The sequence below is a fragment of the Eublepharis macularius genome, chromosome 1 (genome assembly GCF_028583425.1).
Source record: "Eublepharis macularius isolate TG4126 chromosome 1, MPM_Emac_v1.0, whole genome shotgun sequence".
Classification (NCBI taxonomy): Eukaryota; Metazoa; Chordata; class Lepidosauria; order Squamata; family Eublepharidae; genus Eublepharis; species Eublepharis macularius.
Window position 1 is genome coordinate 70,801,038 of NC_072790.1, and position 18,594 is coordinate 70,819,631.

An 18,594-nucleotide genomic window follows, 5' to 3' on the forward strand; every position below is an offset into this window, starting at 1 on the left:
GAAAGTTTTCTATGTTGATCTCTGTGGTCCCCAACAGTGTAGGCCCTAGCTGTAAACCCCTGACTTTTAAACATCCAAGTTACAAACAACAAATAATAATAACACTCAGTGAACATTTTATTAATGAAGTGTTCTATGATAAAAGATATATATTACAGAGCTATGAAATTACATTAACACATTAAAATCTCAATGGGGGAAAGTGGGATAAGAAGGAAAAAAATGTTTTCCCTCTTTAAGAGAAACCCTTAAAGCCCTTAGAATGTAAAACATTCTTGTCCTCCCTTTGTAAAGAAACTGAAAGATGTCTGTCTGCAGTAAGTGAATTCTGCACAGAGTGGCCCAAGACCATGGAGTGGCCCAAGTGGCCCAAGCTTGATTGCTTGCCCTGTGAGAGCGTGGTGCCAGAGGAAATGCCAAGTCACAGATTGTTTCTGACCATAGATATCCACTAAATTCAGGTTCCAGGAGAAGTTCTCAAATACAGCAAGTCCCCAGGTTATGATCTGTTGCAATCCAAAAGCTTATTTGTAAGTTGGGTGTTTAGAACACAGAACACATTTCATAGAGAATCATGTAACAGATGGTGGTTAGGTTCCCAGCTTAACCCACAAAGCCTATTTAACTCATAATGTAGCAGAAATACTGTGTTTTCAGTGAGAAACAAGAACACAATACTGCTGTAACTACTGAGCAGTAATTAAACTCAAATCAAAAGGCTTGGCTCTCTGTCTCTTGGCTTTGTCTCCTTACAGGAACGATGCCTTCTCTGCTTCTTAAGATGTGCTTCCCAGTCACCTCTCCACTCATTGTCTGTTCCTCCTCCCTTCACTCCAATGTCCCCTACTTCCCACATAGTCCATTGTTCCCTGATTTATGTCCTACTGTCTCCCAAGCTCCTGCATTGTATTTATACTGTCAGTTGCTTCTCCCTTCACTACCCCACTGCCTTCTAAGGGCCAAGCTACACCCCCAAGAAAGCATCTAATGCGATTGTTAAATTGGCCTGGAGTGGGGGAGGTCACTGTACCAATCCTCAGCCTATTAATATCATTCTGCTACACACCATTTTGTCTCTACAGAAAAATCTGTGAGGTTCTTTTTGTGGAGACAAAATGGTATGTAGCAGAATCATATATGCACCCTGAGCCTTCTGGAAGAAAGATGGAACATAATGTTATCAAAGAAATGCAATTTTCACTGTGGAGTACTGCCATTTTGTCCTGCCTTCATTTTTTCCTGAGGCTACTGAAGGGTCATGTCTGTCTCTTTCAATCCACTGAGTTTCATTTTTTAAAAAAAATATCACCAGCCACCAATTCCCATCCCTGCTCAAACACTATTGCATGGCTTGTCTGTAGCTCTTGGGGACGTGGGGACAGGGAATTATGGTCTGCTTGTCTTAAGGTCTGTGACCTTTGGAAAAGATTATGCTTTTTGCATAATACATTGTGAAGTAATGAGATGCTGTTGCGATGTAAAAGGTTCACCATATGGAGAGCATTAATAACTGATGAAGTGTAATAACTACAATATCAGTAAATACTGGGGTGGGATGGAGTGAGGAAATGGTGGAGAGATTCTCAGCATCTTGACAATTAAGTAAATGTGGAGTCATAACAGCTGGAACGTAAAATGTAACTGTGGTTCTCTGACCATTTTTAGATCTCTAAATCTTCCTTGAGCCAACAATTTTAATGGCTTTGATCTTATAGGATAATCTGTATTTTAGATAACAACGTTCTTTATTGTCTGTAATTATGTTTATTGTAGGTCTGAGAACATTCGTGCTCTGGTAACTTACATTTTTAATTTTTTGCTTTGATTTCCATGAATCAAACATGCCAGTGATTTTGAAGCAGAAAAGGGGGGCGGGGAGGGAAAACAAGCATGTATTATATTGCAGTTTATATACTGAGATTTTTCTTCATGCTAAATGGAAGAACTTTACGAAATTAATTCCCCCATGGGAATATTTTTATGCATAAAACATATTTCTGGCTAAATGGTTTATGGGGTGTGTTACTTGTGACTTACAGTTTTGTAGCTGTTAATAATAATACAAAATTGCAACAATTAACCAAGTGTGGCTAAGCTGATAAAGGCTACATACGTGCTTTTTTTAAAAAGTGATTTTCAGAACGATATTTTGGGGAAAGCATGCTTTTCGTTATCCCAAAGATTTGCTAGTGGACCATTTTTCTAATTTCCCCATCGCTCCCAGAGGCAGCAGGCGCATGAAGGGATGAGGGAGAAAGAAGAAGCAGACCCTGCCAAACAGCTGTTAGTTGATGTCTCATAACCTTTGCCTCCCCTTCTCTTGAGCAGAACACATTCAGAAAGTGCATGCTGACATTTTGAATAGCTGAAGTTCGTTACAGTATTTGGTGGTCTTTTTGCATGCTTAATATTATCATGACTGCTTAAACATAAGATTACTCCCCTCAATAAAAGCTGTCTCTGCTTTCACTATCTTCAGGTTTCTGTGCACTTTTCAAACTTCCTAGGAACCTTATTACTTTGTCAAAAGCGTTACTTTTTCTACATCACCCCCTCAAGGGAGGTGTAAAGCCAATATCAACAACTCTTCGCACAGAGGGGTAAGACGCAATGGAAGGAATATTTCTCCTGTGTGTTTAGGCTTCCCTAGAGTGAATTGAGACCACATTGGGAAGTGGGCTTCATTCACATGGACCATGAATCTTCTTGACCACCCACACTGACAGATCTGTGGATCTTCTTGCACCTACAGAAACGGCAGGGTTTTTTTCCTGCTGAAAAGAAAATATTGCAAAACTGTAACAGCATTCATTATCCATTCATGCAAGTGCCTAGTAGTTTTACCTTATTTGCTTTACCCCAGATTTTAAAATGCTATGAGGACCCAATCTTGATCTGACTCACAGCCTGCCACACTGCAGGCCCAATTAGGATCAGGGCCCTCACAACATTTTTAAATAGCTTTAAAATGGTGGCAGCGACCATAGGTCAGACCTGTGGACACTGCCGCATCTACTTTGACCCTTGTTTTAGTCCTGTTACAAGTCACAGTGACACATACAATCCATGTATAGTATAGACTTGATACATGTGTTGATTAATTCTCATGTTACATTCAAAGCATGCATAGCTGAATGTGTGATACAAACCTCACATTTATCCAGGTATTAGTCCCCAGTTTACAAAGAAAGTGAATGCACAAAAATAGGTATGCACATAGATACAGAATGTACATGTTTCCCCTGTAACATATGAACAGGGCTTTTCCAGTGAAACTCTGGTGGACAATCCAAGTATGCCTCCAGTTCCCCGCCCTCAATTGCTGCCAGTAAATGACCCAACATTGGATTTTTTGAGACCCACAAAAGTGGCAGAGATGAGCTTGTCACAGAGGTGAAACAGAAAGGCCAACAATTATGGAAACTTGTCAGCAAAAAAGGCACCCTACATGGAACTCCAATGTTTGTTTGTGTGTGTGTGTGTTCATGTTTGAAGTCATTGTTTTCCCAATGTTTGACTGCCCAGTCTTTGAATGCTCAATCTTTGACTGTAATTTCTTTTGAATTCAATGTGCCTTGTTTACCCTCTTTTTTTATCCCTGTTGCTGTGAGTTGATGAACGTTCAGTGTGCACAGTGACTCTTTTTTTGACTTCTTTGTTGTGCATCGATAGACAAAAAGGACTGTCGTTAAAAACAATCTCTATATTAAAATTCTCCTTTTAAGCATGTTACTGTACACTAGGGCTCATTATAAGACTTTAAACACCATGGTTTCTAATGCATGTATTTGCATGTATTTTTAAATTTTTGTACCATTCCAGTGCCCCCGGGGGGGGGGGGGACCAAGGATAACAGAAGTGCTTTGCATGGGGATTGCAACTCTTCAACCCTGAGAGCCAGTATAGTGTTGAACTTAAGACTATCTGGAGAGTTCAAATCCCCATTCAGCCCTGAAACTCACTCGGTAACCTTTTCAAGCCTAATTTACTATGACAACGTACTGCTAAAAAATTATGTTTTAATTCAGGTTTCAGTTTTCTACAGGGTATGCTTTCTGTTATGCTGGAATGGGGGATGGTATTGAGGGGGGGCGTATTTTCAGGCATAGTCTTCAGGTTTGGGAATTTTGACCTATAGGAAAAAAACTAGCCTGACATTAAAAAGGAACTTTCGCAGCCATGATCATTTAAGGTTTGAACCTGAAAAGGGAAGGAAACCCGAAACTTTTCATTACTCCCAGAATTCCATGTTTGTTTTTAATCAAATGAGGATAGGCTAAAAAATGTGATAGATTTTCTCATCTCTTGTTTCAACTCAGTACTACCAGTGATTAAAGAATTCTAGCTGCTTGGCAAGCTATTCTAAAGTTTCAAAAGCCACTTGCCAATATTTTCACATATGAAACAAGGGGTGTGAATACTAGAAAACGTTTGAATCCTTATTACAAAAATGCTTATAATCTTATTTTCCCTGAATATTTAATACAGCATGTGAATGCAGTGCTAAACAAAACAGGCTGCAGGATTTCCTTGCCTGGGCAAAAGGCATTCTTTACATTGAACTTATCCTCCTGGAGGTCCCTCTCTGCCCCTAGTGGTCTGGCATTGATTGGGGATTGCAGCCAAAACAGGTTTGCCCTAGAAGTTCCTTTTGAGTCTGTGTGCAATTGAAAACAAAGCTTTGAATCAAATGAAATGTAACACTCAATTGCGTGTAACTTCCCTGAATGTGTTCCTTTTCATTTCCCAGTAGCAGACTCTGAAGTTGTGAGTTTAAATGAAGAAGTGGTGGGAGGTGAATGGCTGCTGAACTCTTCTCCTTCTGACTGTTTTTCAGCTCAAAATCACTCCCCCCCCCCCCCCGGCAGCTGCTTTTTCCACTGCAGGTAAAAAAGCAACTGGGGTTGGATTTTGGGGCAGAAAAACAACTGAAGGGGAGAGCACTAAGGTCTGCTTAGATCTTGCAGCCTCGTGAAGCTGTTTGAGGGGAGGGGGGCTTTTTTAAAAAAGCAGGGGAAAATATACACAGCATCTAGTTTGACCCTTAGGTGTCTGAGCAACATTCGGCAAATCAATTGACTGTGAATGAGAAGAATGAACAAATAAAAGGGCTCTGTGTAATATACAACTAAATGCAGCAATTTGTTAGATATTGACTGGCAAAAGAGTCCCGTTTTCTCTTGGCCAGCTCAGTAAGAATGGATCTGGAAAAAAAACATACAGAAAAGAGAGAATAATTTTATAGATCAACTCATCTACTCATCTTCAGAAATGCAGAATAAAAGTTGCAACCTCCCAATCATTTCCTCTGATAAAAAGTTTAACAGTATGAATAATTATATAAATGTTAGGAATGTTTTGTTATAGTTTTAATTTTTTATATCACGTTGTGATTTAAAACCATGTGAACCTATCCAAATGCTCAGATCCTCTGTGGTATGCCACCCTTCATTTCTGGTCACAAGGTGGGCTGCCATGAAAGATGGGACCTTTTCAGTTATGGCGCCTCATCGTCAAAATACCCTCCCTCTTGTTATTGTTTGGTGTTTACTCTTTAATTTTAGGTTCCAGGTAAAGATGCTTTAATTTGCAATGCATCTGACAATTGGAAGTGCTGAGAAGGGACAGGTTTTTAACCCCCCCTCCCATTTTATTGTCTTCAGACTCTGCTTCTAGATGGATTAGATTATGGTATCTTTAAAGTGTTATTTATATTGCAGTATTTTAATGCTGCTTGTGATGGCTTTTTCTGTATCTTGAACTTTCTTGAGAGTCTTGCCGTATGAGCAGCATATTAAACAATTTCAAATAAATACATAAAACTTCTGATCCAATCTGAGTGTTCAGTAGGGTGGTCTGGCAGGGAAATGTTAAAGAAACTAAGAAATAAAACCAACTAGAACCCTTTAAAATAAAGGTTTGGGAATTTTAACAAGACAAGGCACATCTGTGTTATGGATGTTATACATTACTGTATCCATCTGGTGGTTTGATTATCTGTCAAAGAGAATGCAATGGGAGAGTCCTGTGGCACCATCAAGTCTAACACATTTCTTATAGCATAATCTTTCAGGGGACTGAGTGCCCTTCATTAGATGCATATTTTGTCAAATGTTCCTTTCGGAGCCTGAGGGATGACAGGAACTAACAAATGTAATAAACGCCTTGAGAACTCAGACTTCAACTACATTGATTCAGCTGGAATACTTGTTTTGGTTTCTGAAGCAGATGTCTGCTTCACATGCAAAAGTTCTTCAAGGGATGTATTCATGATGAAGATCAGGGATTTTAACTCAAGAGCTTCCCTATGCACTGACATATCAGTTAGCTCAGAGCAAATGCTTTGTCGCTGACTGTCAAGAATCTCTCAGCCTGGACATGATTTGCTGATGTCAGTGGGACTGTTGGCCAGTCAGTGACTGTGTGCTTACAGTTCTATCTGTGACACCCTTGCGTCCACCAACCCGTCTTAAAGGTTATCAGTACGGATTGTTTCTCTCCTCCCCTGGTCACCCCGCAAGAACAGCTGGCAGTCCACACCAGAGAACCACCAGCCCCAGATGTGGAGGGGTGTGGCACATTTCAGCTGCCATTGTTTCAGGGGCCGAGGGCTCCCAGCAGACTCCTCCAGGGCTAGACATGCAGGCTGCAATTTTAAAATGTCCAGCTGGCCACTCAGAGGCAGACTGGCTGGTCTTGGGCTCTAGAGATCTTTTCAGCTAGCAGACCTGGAGAATGCAGTCTTCACTCAGATCCACTGGCTGGATAAATCCTTGAGAGCTGGCCAAGCCCCTCAGCACTTGGCTCTTGACCAACTTCCCACCCATTGTTCCTGCTTTGTATTGCTGGTTGTAAAGAAACTGCCTTGTTCCAGGCTGTCTCTTGTGTCTTTAAAAGTTCAGTTTGGGCTTTGGGTCTGAAAGAAGCCTGTAAAGTCATAATGACTTTGCAGTTTCAGAGCTGGGATTGAACTACGCAGGTACAATGAAGCCATAACTTCAAGGTCCTGCACCTACATTGCATTATCTTAGCTAAAGATCTTAAGTTGGAGTATATGCACTGTCCTTGATTGGCTAATCAAGGATCAGGCCAGTTGCAGCAGTTTGGGATAAAATGTCCTCATGCCAGCTTGTGCTCTGATTTCCTCTTGGTTTTGTGTGGTTGCTGCAGAATTTTCTGCTACCTGCTTGTGTGCTCTGGATCTACCCACCTGGCTTGGTGCCAGCTCAGGATTTCTGTCTCTGGATTTGGAGCCCTTTGGACTTTTTTTGTTTTAGCCCAAAAGGTGTCCTCGGGCTGGGACATTGAAAGTCTCTGTGTGAGGGTAGACTAGCTATTTTTGTTGTTTTCCTCTCTGTTTGCACATTTCTATGTCTGTACCTTTTTGCATTTTTATTAATAAACTCTTGGAGTATATCTTTGTGTGTTCTTTGGGGATTTGAAAGCTTCAGTCTTAATCCAGTACTTTGGCTCATTTTGGCTACAGCTACCTAAATAATTGTTTTGGAACTTTGTCTGCAGGTGTTCTATTTTGCAGGGCTGACTTCTTGGTGAAAATCTAGTAGGGCTAGGAACTTAACTCTCAGTTCACCAGCTGATGGTTTAGTTAGAGAGGCTGGTGGCAGTGAACCATTATGCTGGAAGTGAGGACTCACTCTTGGTCTTGTTTTACTCGGGACTCCTCACTCAGGGCAGCTTGTGGATACAGCCATCTTTGACACTGGTGTTTGTACAACAGTTTGTACAACTGTTGATTTGATTTGCAATGTTACTCCTTGATGGCTTTCAGTTTCTGTAACTTGCACAGGGGTTGGGGGTCAGCTAATTGTTTTCTTGCTTTTTCACACCTTGAGATAAGGCAGTTTTAGCATTGTCCACAAATCCTTTCCGGGGGGAAACATGGTCTGAGAGCCCAGTTTCCCCATAATTGGGGAACCCCTTATGGTACCTGGGGGAGCAGGATGCACAGTAGGGAGAGACCCAGCTTGGGGGCATTGGGGAATGCTCATGCCCAGATGGCAGGGGATCCATGCAGAAGTGTGCGTCCATATGGAATCTCATCCGGTGGTTTCCCCCCTCAGCAGATGGGCTGAGGGGATGAGGCAGTCATTGGCTAGTAGGTGGGTCAACCAATGCTTGGGTCTGCATTTCATGTTATGACAAGGCTCCATAAGCTGTACACTAATATATTGCTGTGGCCTTTTTAATCCCAACAAGTGTGTCTTCTGTTGTCCTGCCCTTACCCCTTTGATGTCACCTTGCCCTCACCCCAACCACCTTAACACCTGTTGCTATATGTTTTAGTAACTGAATGTTCCCCCAAAACTGAGTAGGACAGTGTAGGGTTTTTTTAAATATGTTCGATTCCTCTAGTAGTTGTGATGGACAAAGAGTAGATGGACAAATATGCATCTACTACAAAATAGAGCTCTGGTCCTTTCCCAGTAAGCTGTTGGCACATTTGGAAGAATTTCCCACAAAATTATCTATCTCTGCTATTACAAAATCTTAACGTTTTGGCATGTCCTTGCAATTTAAGAGTTTTATTGGACACATAGGCCCTGAAAGCATAAAGAACAGAAACACAAAGGTCATAAATGTCACTGATAAATTAAGTTATATAAAGAGATACAGAGACATGTATACACATACAAACTGTCTTTTATCATAGTGCCATGTTTTAAATAAAGTTTGTGTGATGTGCAGCTTAATGTGGCCCTTAGTGTATTTACTACGAAGTAAAATTTGAATTTCAATGGGATTTACTTCCCAGTTCACTTATTTAGGATTGTGAACCTGCATGCATTCCTTAGCACATGAAATTTGAAGATAGGTTGGCCCGATGCAATTAAAAGTCCATTGTAAAGAGGTCATCATGAGCGCAATGGTTGTCTGAATTGGCCCTCTGAGCACCCAGCCCCATAATTCTCTCACCAGTAGGTAGCATGATGCAATTAAAATTAAATTTGTGTTGTTCAAATTAAGCTCCATCTCAGGAGCTGTGTGACAGATTTAATTTTCTTCTCTACATTTTCTTTCTTTAGGCTGGAAAATGCTGAAATTACAAAACCTAGTTGATGGAGGATAGTGATCAAACACAGAGCACACCCCTTAGAAAGAATTTGGAGGGGGACTGTCGGAGATGTCCCAATTGTGCCATCTTTTCCCTTCCTCCTCCTCCTTATCCTCCTCCAGTTTATAGGTGATAGCTCTGTGGGGGAGAATTTTGAGCTTCCACTCTGTAACGTGGTTAACTAGTTGAATGTCAAGATTGTTCCCACCCCTAAGAACAAATAACTGTGTTAATCAGCCAGCTGGTGAAGCGGAATTTTCTGCTCAACCCTGGATTTTGTTCTTTTTCTGCAGCTGATCACAGAAACCTGATTCTGTATATCATTTGCTGTGGCTGAATTGGAAGTTCAGTCTGACAAGAGTTTGGGTAATGGGGATGGTGCAGGAAGTAGAAAAAGCTAATTTAAGAACTACAATATTTTTATTTGGACTGTTGGTCTTAAAAAACTTAATATCTGGTCCACATATAAATGAGCAGTCTGACTGAATTACTCTCCAGTTATTGTACTCTCCCCCAACATTTTACTGTGTTCTCAGTGAAAACAGGTAACAAGAAATGAACTCTAGATACATAATCATACCGAATCTGCACCTTCTACTTTCACATAAATATGAAGGCATGATATAAAACCTTAAATTTCAATCAAAAGCTTACAATTGATTTTAAATTAAGTGGAGTTTTAATCAAAGATACCATCTTTATGTCTCTCATTGCACTGTTATATAAGTGTTTACTGTGTACACTTAATATAGCAATGACTCTGTTCTGTGTGTGAAAAACAGATCCATTACTTCTGATCTAGCATAAACAGTGAAAACTAGTTAATTCCTGAATTGTGCTAGACTTCTGTAGGACTCTTACTTTATGTGCAACAGTGTTACCTGGTTTCCCCTTATAAAAATGCATTGTTTTGCCAGTCCAATGGTGCATTATAAAATCAGAAATAATAATATTTTAGCTAATATAGTTACGGTAAAGTAACATGAGCGCATGTGGATTTTGTCATTTTATACTGTGGGTATTATAGTAAGTGATTGAACATCTGCTTTGTGTGAATTCAAATCTATGCAGAAGTCTATTGTTTTTCATTGAAAGGAAATTAATTTAATTTCATTTCTTAGGCTTAGGGCAAATTCTTTGTGCCATTTTTTGCTCCTTTGATGTATTAAAGAAAGAGGGAACATTTGAGCTACTATTACATTATATTGGGGGGGAAATCACGTTTTTGAAGGAAAGAAAGCAGAAAGAACTGAGTCAGCAGAAATGTAGTCTGCCCATCGATCTGTTGTTCAAAACCTGTGTGCAGTTTTCATTACATTGTAACATTGTCTTTGAATAGTCTTCCATACAGAATTTACCTATGCAGATTTTACCTCAGAGAAGAATAGGTGGTATATATTAAGAAGTAATTGTAAGGATCTGCCAAATAGCTTTTCCAAAAGACTCCACCGGGTTAATAGAGCTTTATTGAAAAGTTGCTAGTATCAGGATCTTTCGAGGTTCATTGTCAGGAATGAGACACAATCAAATGTCAAGAACATACATCATTCACAGGCTATCACCCCACCCCACCCTTTCTAGAGGCTGGCTAATTCTTCTGGGAACTATCTGCACAGGGGAGGACACAGGGTTCAAGATTATGTGAGCTCCTTTCCCACCAGCTAGAAGCAAGCATAGTTTACAAGAGAGGAATTCACATCCTGGGACAGTGAAGAAACACAGCTGCAGCAGATAATCATAACGTCATAACCTCCAGCCCTAACACACACACCCCAGTGTGGGTATGGCAGATGCCGCCAGCATCTTGGCAGTAGTAATGGAAATTACTCATTTTTCCCCAACCACAAAGTTAGGGCCAAAACATTGGGCAGTAGTCGCTCGGAAGGGAGCACTGAACTCTTTCAGCTAATGCCAGTTGAAGCTGCAGTTAACTCTAACAAAATGGCTTCAGAGGAGGCCTCTAAATTGTGAAAGAGGCATCTTCCTTTTCCCCTTCCTAAATGACTCTATTTGCAGAATCGTCATGCCACGTGTAATTTACCCCTTAGTGATCAGTTCCAGATAACTAATTCCATCATTGGCCTGTGAATAATATAGCAGGTGTTGGTTGAATGAACACTTGTTTTTGGATATCTTCTGAAGAATACCACCGGAATTGGAGTAGATGGTGTTCTGAATATGAACCGATTATTCAAAAGGCTAAGGTGCAAGGCAGATGTATATCTTTCTCAGTATGAGTGTAAAATATTGGATTTATGTATCAGGAGATTTGGGTATGGTCTTCATCCAACCTGCATGTGCAATACTGGATGCTGAGTGCAGAATTTACTAACCTGTGCCTATGGTATGTATAGCGAAGAACCGACAGGAGACGAAGTCAGGATGCAAGTCTGACCCTCCAACTGGAGGCGAGTGCTTTATTGAGAAGTTTTTCCGGAAGTCCCGGAAGAGAGCCAGGGACAATAGCAAAGTTACAGTATTCTGAGACCGTCACAGACAACTGTGCAAACATGCTGCAGTCAGCCTTTTGTCTTATCGGTGAAGCATAACAAAGCACATTGTGAGCTGTAAATGGTACAGCTCTGTGAGGGATGAGAGAATATGTTGAGATATGCTGAGAATGGCCCCAGGCCAAGATGTACTCCCTTCTAAGTCCTGGTCATGGTGTGCCTATTGATCAGGACTTGCAGAGCTGGGCTGCCAAGGCTGGCTGGTGTGCCAGTTCCAGCCCACAGGTATGTCTTACAAAGGGATCCTGCTTCTGTATGCAGCCTCTCAGGCTGGACTCAGGCAAGTATGCCTTTCTTATAACCCCCCCCCTTTTTTTTTTACTGCATTCATTGTATAATATAAACATAATTCTTTAGGACACGGCCATTGAAATGAATAGGGCTGGTGCAGCTGATGTACACTGATGATCATTTATTTTCTTTTATCCCAACTTCTTGTACTTACTAATTTATAATTAATCCTATCAGCATGCATGCACATTAAAGGTTTTTACTCCATATCCTGGTCACGTTTTCTCTTATTTCCCCTATACAAAAGAGAAAGGTACAACAGGTTGTTATTAAGCTTGCCACCCTCCTGATGGGGCTTGGAGTTCTCCTGGAATCACAACTGATCTCCAGACTACAGAGATCAGTTCCCCTGAAGAATATGGCAGCTTCAGAGTGGGTTGCATCCATGGCATTACATCTCCAATGAGTGCGCTCCCATTCCCAATCTCCATCTTCCCTATATCTCCAGGAATTCCCCAAGCTGAAAGTGGCAACCCTATGAGTTGTTTCCCTTCTGTTGAAATAAATGGTCTTCTTTATCCTGCTGACTGAACTAGATCAAAATTCTCTCTATTGTTCTGTTGTAACTTTACATTATAAAGCTAACATTTGGGTCCTGTTATTTATAAGAAGATAAGTAGCTGCATTGATTCACAGAAAGACCTTGAACTTGACAACTAGCACACTGTTTTGTGACATTTTCATTGCTCCTAATTAAAATATTACAAAACGTTTTTAGTGTATATGATGGTTTTAATACATTCAATTTTTTGCTTGTCTATTGCATTTCCCTGTGAACTTAAGGCCAAACTAGATGAGATGCATTCACCCCAGGGACACTCCTCCATTTTATAGAGTCCTGGAATGCCTTGGAAGTGCACCATGGATGTCCAATTCTGGTCAAGGCCACCATGGTGTGAGAAGAGTCTCCTGCCTTACCTGTGCTGTTTTTCTGACCTGAAATGGCACTAGAGGGCATTATTTGCTGATGCATACCCTAGTGCCTTTTTAGGTCAGAAAAATGCTGTTGGGTGAAGGAGGAGCCCATCCTCTATGCCATAGTGGTCCTACCCCCGCAGCATTCTTTAAAAGGGAATTCAATGCTCTACAAAATGAAGGTACGTCCTCGAGATACAATAGCATATGGTCATTATGGCCTGAAAACTGCAACCTCATACATGCTTATGTAAGAGCAATCTCTCTTTCTTTCTTTCTTTCTTTCTTTCTTTCTTTCTTTCTTTCTTTCTTTCTTTCTTTCTTTCTTTCTTTCTTTCTTTCTTTCTTTCTATTTATTTATTTATTTATTTATTTATTTATTTATTTATTTATTTATTTATTTATTTATAGTCTCCCTTTCTCACTCAAGGCAGATTACACAGTGTGAGTCAGTACAGGCAATTCCAAAGACATTTCAATAAACAAAGTAAACTGTATTCTTTGCTGAGGTCCAACAATGTAAATGAATGAAAATCTGCAAAGCTTTAAAGCCAGTAGAAATCCAATACAGAGTTGAAGAAATACTGGAACAGAGCATAAGCAATTCTAAACCTAACATATCAAACAACAGGATAATTTATGGGTGATTTATTGTGTCAGTAACTGAGCATCACTTCATAATGCAAAGATAGTATCCAGATGATTCAGTAAAATGTCATTCTACTAATTCTCTGCTTGCAGTGCTTATAATAAAATTATGATTGAGATCTAGGCCTGCAAAAGATCGAGTGCTTGGATTACACAGAGAATTAAAAAAAAAAAAACACCTTTTTCTCCCTCAACCTCAGCAATCACATTTTATTTAACAACAATTTTTATTAGAGTGCTTAAATGTTAATCCAAAGGCATGGACGTTTCTGCTTCAAAGTCTCTTCAGGATTAATTGTACAATTCCTCAGTTCAAACTAATGTAGATGTTTCATTGAAGACACACAGATGACATGTTTCTAACGTAGTATTTCACATTATTCAAGGGATGACTTTTGAAGTAATCCTGTGAATGTACATTTGTGGGAAGTTTTGAGAATTCTGCATAAAATTTTAAACCTTATTTACAGCGTTTCAAGTGGCTGACTTGTGAGCAATTGTGGGAAGGTATTCCCCCTTCCTAATTTTGCCGTGATCCAATAAGCTTTCTATGTTAATCAAAATGGCTCTTATGAGATCCATGCATCTTTTAAGAGTTCGGGAACCATTTTGTCATCTGTCTCAGGCTCCACTGTTGGAACTCAGCAAAGAATTCAGTTTTCTCATCCTAACTTTAGGCAACCTGTCTGACACCCAATGCGTGGATGAAGGAACTGATCTCTCCATTGCATGTCTACAGCAGAATGCTAGATGGAGACCTTGTCACCTAGTGAGACTGCTAAGGCAACAAGACCTGCAGAAGTAAGCTGTGACTCATGAAAGCTCAGACCCTACCACAAATTTTGTTCGTCTTATAGGTGCTACTGGACTCTTGCACTTTTTCATTGCTACAGACAGACTTACACGGCTTCCCATCTTGAGCTATTCAAGTGGGAATGTAACGTGATAAATTGTCCTATCCACAAATACATGTGCTGTGTACAAATACACTGTATTTTTGTGTTAACAGCAGAAAAACCACACTGCTAGGACTTCAGAAGTCATGGCCAGGTTACTGTGGACGTATCCATAGAAGGGCCAGATTCTTTATTATGTTCCCCATATGATTTAAGGATATGATTACAGCCATGAATAGCTCCACCTTCATAGTGTGAAGCCACTTTTTCCCACCATGCAGAAATGAGTCATTACACCAATAAATATTGCATCAGAATTATGTGTACAGGAACTAAGAGTGTCGGCACCCTTGTCCCTAGCAATTCCTATGGCCTAGTGTACTGGCTGGGTACGAATATTGTGAAACTTAGTGGCATGATGATGTATCTGAATTAGCTGTGGCTTCTTATCTCACCATTTTGAACCATAAACAATTAACATATTTAGTACTAATTTATCAAAGTCTGAATTTAAGTCAGTTATGTGTTCATATTTCAAATGATTGCCACAATGTATACCTGATTATCTCAACAAAATATCTGGACAAATCATAGTTTTGTTGTTGCTAACCTATTTTCTAGTCCTTTATAACAGGACTAGGTTCACTCAGTGCTCTCTCGTCAAAGAAGGCTTCATTTTTTTAGTTCACTATCTGCTTTTCTGAGTGAACAGCAAATGTCAGTTTCCAAAGTATGTCAATCACACATCTCCCCTAGGATTATACTTAGATTGGTTGGTTTTTTTATTTAATGCACACTGACCTAGATGTTATTTGAATCCTACAATAATATAAAAGCAATTTTCTAAATGTTCAGTTGTGATATGGATCACTCAGAACCCTTTTATCCTAGCTTTGATTAAGTGCTATAAAGATGGGCCTCTATGGAGATTAAACCACATCAGGGGGAAGGGGAGGTAGACAACTAGAGGCTATTCTCTGTTTTGATCCTGATTTCAGACTAGAGAATCAGGGTGCTTGTGCCAACTGGTTCCCATCTCTTCAAGTACTGTTGTTAAATATCAGACCAGCAATTCTTCAGGCTTAAACACAGGAGGAAGTAGTCAATCTGACATGTGTGGCTGAGTTTTGTTTGGACAAGAGGAGGGAGATTTACCATGTCTCAAATATTTACAGTTACGTTCTGCACAGCATCACTGCAGAGTTTCCACAATTCTGTTTCATTGTTCCACAACTCTGTTTCATTGTTCCGGTTCTTCATCTGTCAGATTGCTGGTACTGAGAACGTGTTCTCTAGTGTTGTGCTCTGAAGACAGTTTGGGGTACTCTCCTAATATACCATGCACCCCACTGCCTAGGAGACTCCCTTACTGACTGGACTGAGGTTGTTTTGGAGTTTGTGTTAAAGAGTATTACCTGACGAGTTTCGGAGTTCCAATAGCTTACTCCTGAAAGGGGGTGGTGTTGGCTGCATTTAGATGATCTCACTCTAGAAGATGATGGATCATAGTGGTTTCAAGAATGCCCCTGAGGGTTTTGTGAATGATAATATTATTGGCGCTGCCAAGAAGGGGGGACTGGGGAAGAAAATTCTGGAGGTCCTGGTCATCTGAGGGGTCCATGTGACTTGCCTAGTCAATGAACTGAGAACCAAAAATATATTTCTGCTGGAAAATGTTTTTCTTTAACTAGAGTGCACACATAAATGAAAATCTTTATCGATGCTTTTATTTAAATTTGATAGAGACCTGTCAAAGACTGTCAGAGCTACTCAGTTACTCAAGAGTTAGAACTGCTGGTGACCATTCCAGATAAAGGCTATGCTCCTTTCCTTGGCTTCCGCCGTAATGGTAGTTTACAATCTCTTTAGAAAAGCCCTGTCTGGGTTCATTATCCAACACTCAAAATTCAAGAGACCCACCAGTGTCTGCATGTCTTGCAGATGCAGTTTCTTATCTTTGGCTTCCCTGTCTAGCATCTCCCACCATCTTCCTAATTTTTCCCATAGCAAATGGCACCACCTTTGATACTGATTGTCATTCCCTTGAAGATGAGCCATGTTGCTGGACACTCTGTCTTCTCAGTTACCAAAAAAAATGCTTGGCTTTCTCACCAGTTCTTGACACCTTACAATACCCTGTGTGGGCTTCCCATAGGGTTGCCAGCCTTCAGGTAGTGGCTGGAGATCTCCCAGAATTACAACTTGTCTCCAGGCCACAGAGATCAGTTCACCTGGAGAAAATGGCCACTTTTGCGGGTGGACTCTATGGAATTATGCCATGCCAAGGTCCTTTCCCTCTCCAAACCCCACTTCCTCCATGTTTCACCTCCCCCCCCCCCCACAGATCTCCAGGAATTTCCCAACTTGGAGTTGGCAACCCTAGCTTCCCATCAAAATAAAAAGTTATCCAGGTAGAGTGTACTGCTTGCTTAAATTCCATTTTCCTCTTTAATGCCCACTCTAGTATTGTGCTAAACTCCAGAAAATTGAGCTGAAGCCTACCAGCTCTAAGGCCTAGTTCTCACAAATAACAGATGAGGCAATAAGCCTAAATAGATTGTATTATTTTTCATTACATGATGTGGCCCAGTTCAGCATGTTATTTTTGACCTCTACAGTCCCGTCCTAGGCAAAGTTACACTCCTTTAAGCCCACTTACTTCAGTAGACTTAGAAAAGCACCATTGCAGCCAAATGATCTAGAACCAGGAGTAGCTCAGTGACTGTTTTTTTCATATCATCCTAAGATCTTCTGAGACTGCTGGGCTTCCCATTTCCCTCTATCAAAAGTGTGATGGCTGAGTACACAGGAAAGGGCATTTTTAATGATGGCACACTTAATTAGAGAAGCCTGCTTTGCCCCATGCTTGCTGGCTTTGTGCACATGTGCCAGTAAGCTTTTGGCAGATCCTCATTGTAATGAACATTCTATGTCAGTGTCTCCTGGCTCTCTGGCATTTGTTTGAATGGGATTTGCTTATGTTTTATTGCACTGTTTTAAATTATTTTTATTAATCTTTCTTGTTAGCCATTTGGAATAGGGATGGTTGACCAAAAAGCAAGTCGTAAGCTTTTAAAATAAATAAATGCCCAGAAAGGCCTAAAATAGAGCTTTGCTGAAGCGATGCTATAATGCATAACAAGATTAATTTAGAACTAAGAGTCGGTTGTCAAGCAATATATTCTGTAGAGCTAATATTATTAACATCTTAATTTTCCTTGTCTCTTGATTTAAATTACAATTTCCTTTAAAATGAAATCCGCTTATGAGAGGCCAAATGGTTTTCTGCTATAATTTTGCTGTTGTGAATGCTTTTAGAGATGTCCCTGTTGTCTTTCTCTTTTACCCCTCTCTGGGGCACTTGCAGTAAATTGCTTATACACATCATTGTACAGAGATGCAGTGTGCAAGCTGCATGAACTCTATTACCCTGGTTGTAAAATGATTACAAGAAGCAGAGTGCAAAAAACAATTATCACTCCGGCTCACATTAGAAGTGAAGCTCTGAACAGATTGTTTATCATCTCTGTAAATGTGAATAATGGCACACAGATCTGTCAGAAGCTCACAAGTAGCCTGGATTCTGCTTGAAACTAGCAGTGTTGCCATGGAATCATGTGCAAATTTTTAAAGCAACAATAAAAGAGATGTCTAGATAACAACTGCATTATAAATAGGGGGAAATGAGTAAACAAAATTCCAGTTTACTGCCTTCAGCGTGGGGGTGGTATTTTAAGACTTGTGCTGCTTTCTATCCATACATTTTCAATCTTCTGTAACAATAATAAGAAGCAGGTGGGTGGGTGTTTTTGTGAAAAATAAGATGCCATATTTGTATTTAGAGCCGTGGTATACCAAAATGTGTTAGTGCTTATAATAATTTGCAATGGCTTGCTGACTTTCATAAATTATGAGGGGATGACTATATTATTTTTTAAAAAGTCCTAAATAACCATTGTTAATGACCTGGGGAAGCCTGAATTTGGATGCCTCCCGAATCACAAATGCAATGTAAGCTCTTGTGCTGTCCTCAGTATATCAGCCCCACTTTTCCGTTTATAAAATGGGGATATCAGTTACCTGTGTAAAAGGGTCATTATGAAGCTAAAATAAGATAAGGTATCCAAAGCTTTCTTCTCACTAAATGTGCTGAGAAAAGGAGTAGTGAAATGGCAATAATTACATTTCGCTCTGAAGAAAAATGGAAAATGGCTTGTGAGCTACCGGTGGCTATTTTTTACTTTGGGTAGAAACAAACTAG

The 18,594-nt window shown here is 40.2% G+C and overlaps 1 protein-coding gene across 1 annotated transcript in view; it reads left to right on the plus strand.

The window, feature by feature from the left end:
* The window catches only part of ADGRB3 (adhesion G protein-coupled receptor B3), a 654,643-nt gene that overhangs the window by 340,018 nt on the left and 296,031 nt on the right, over positions 1-18,594 (plus strand). The window lies entirely within an intron of this gene.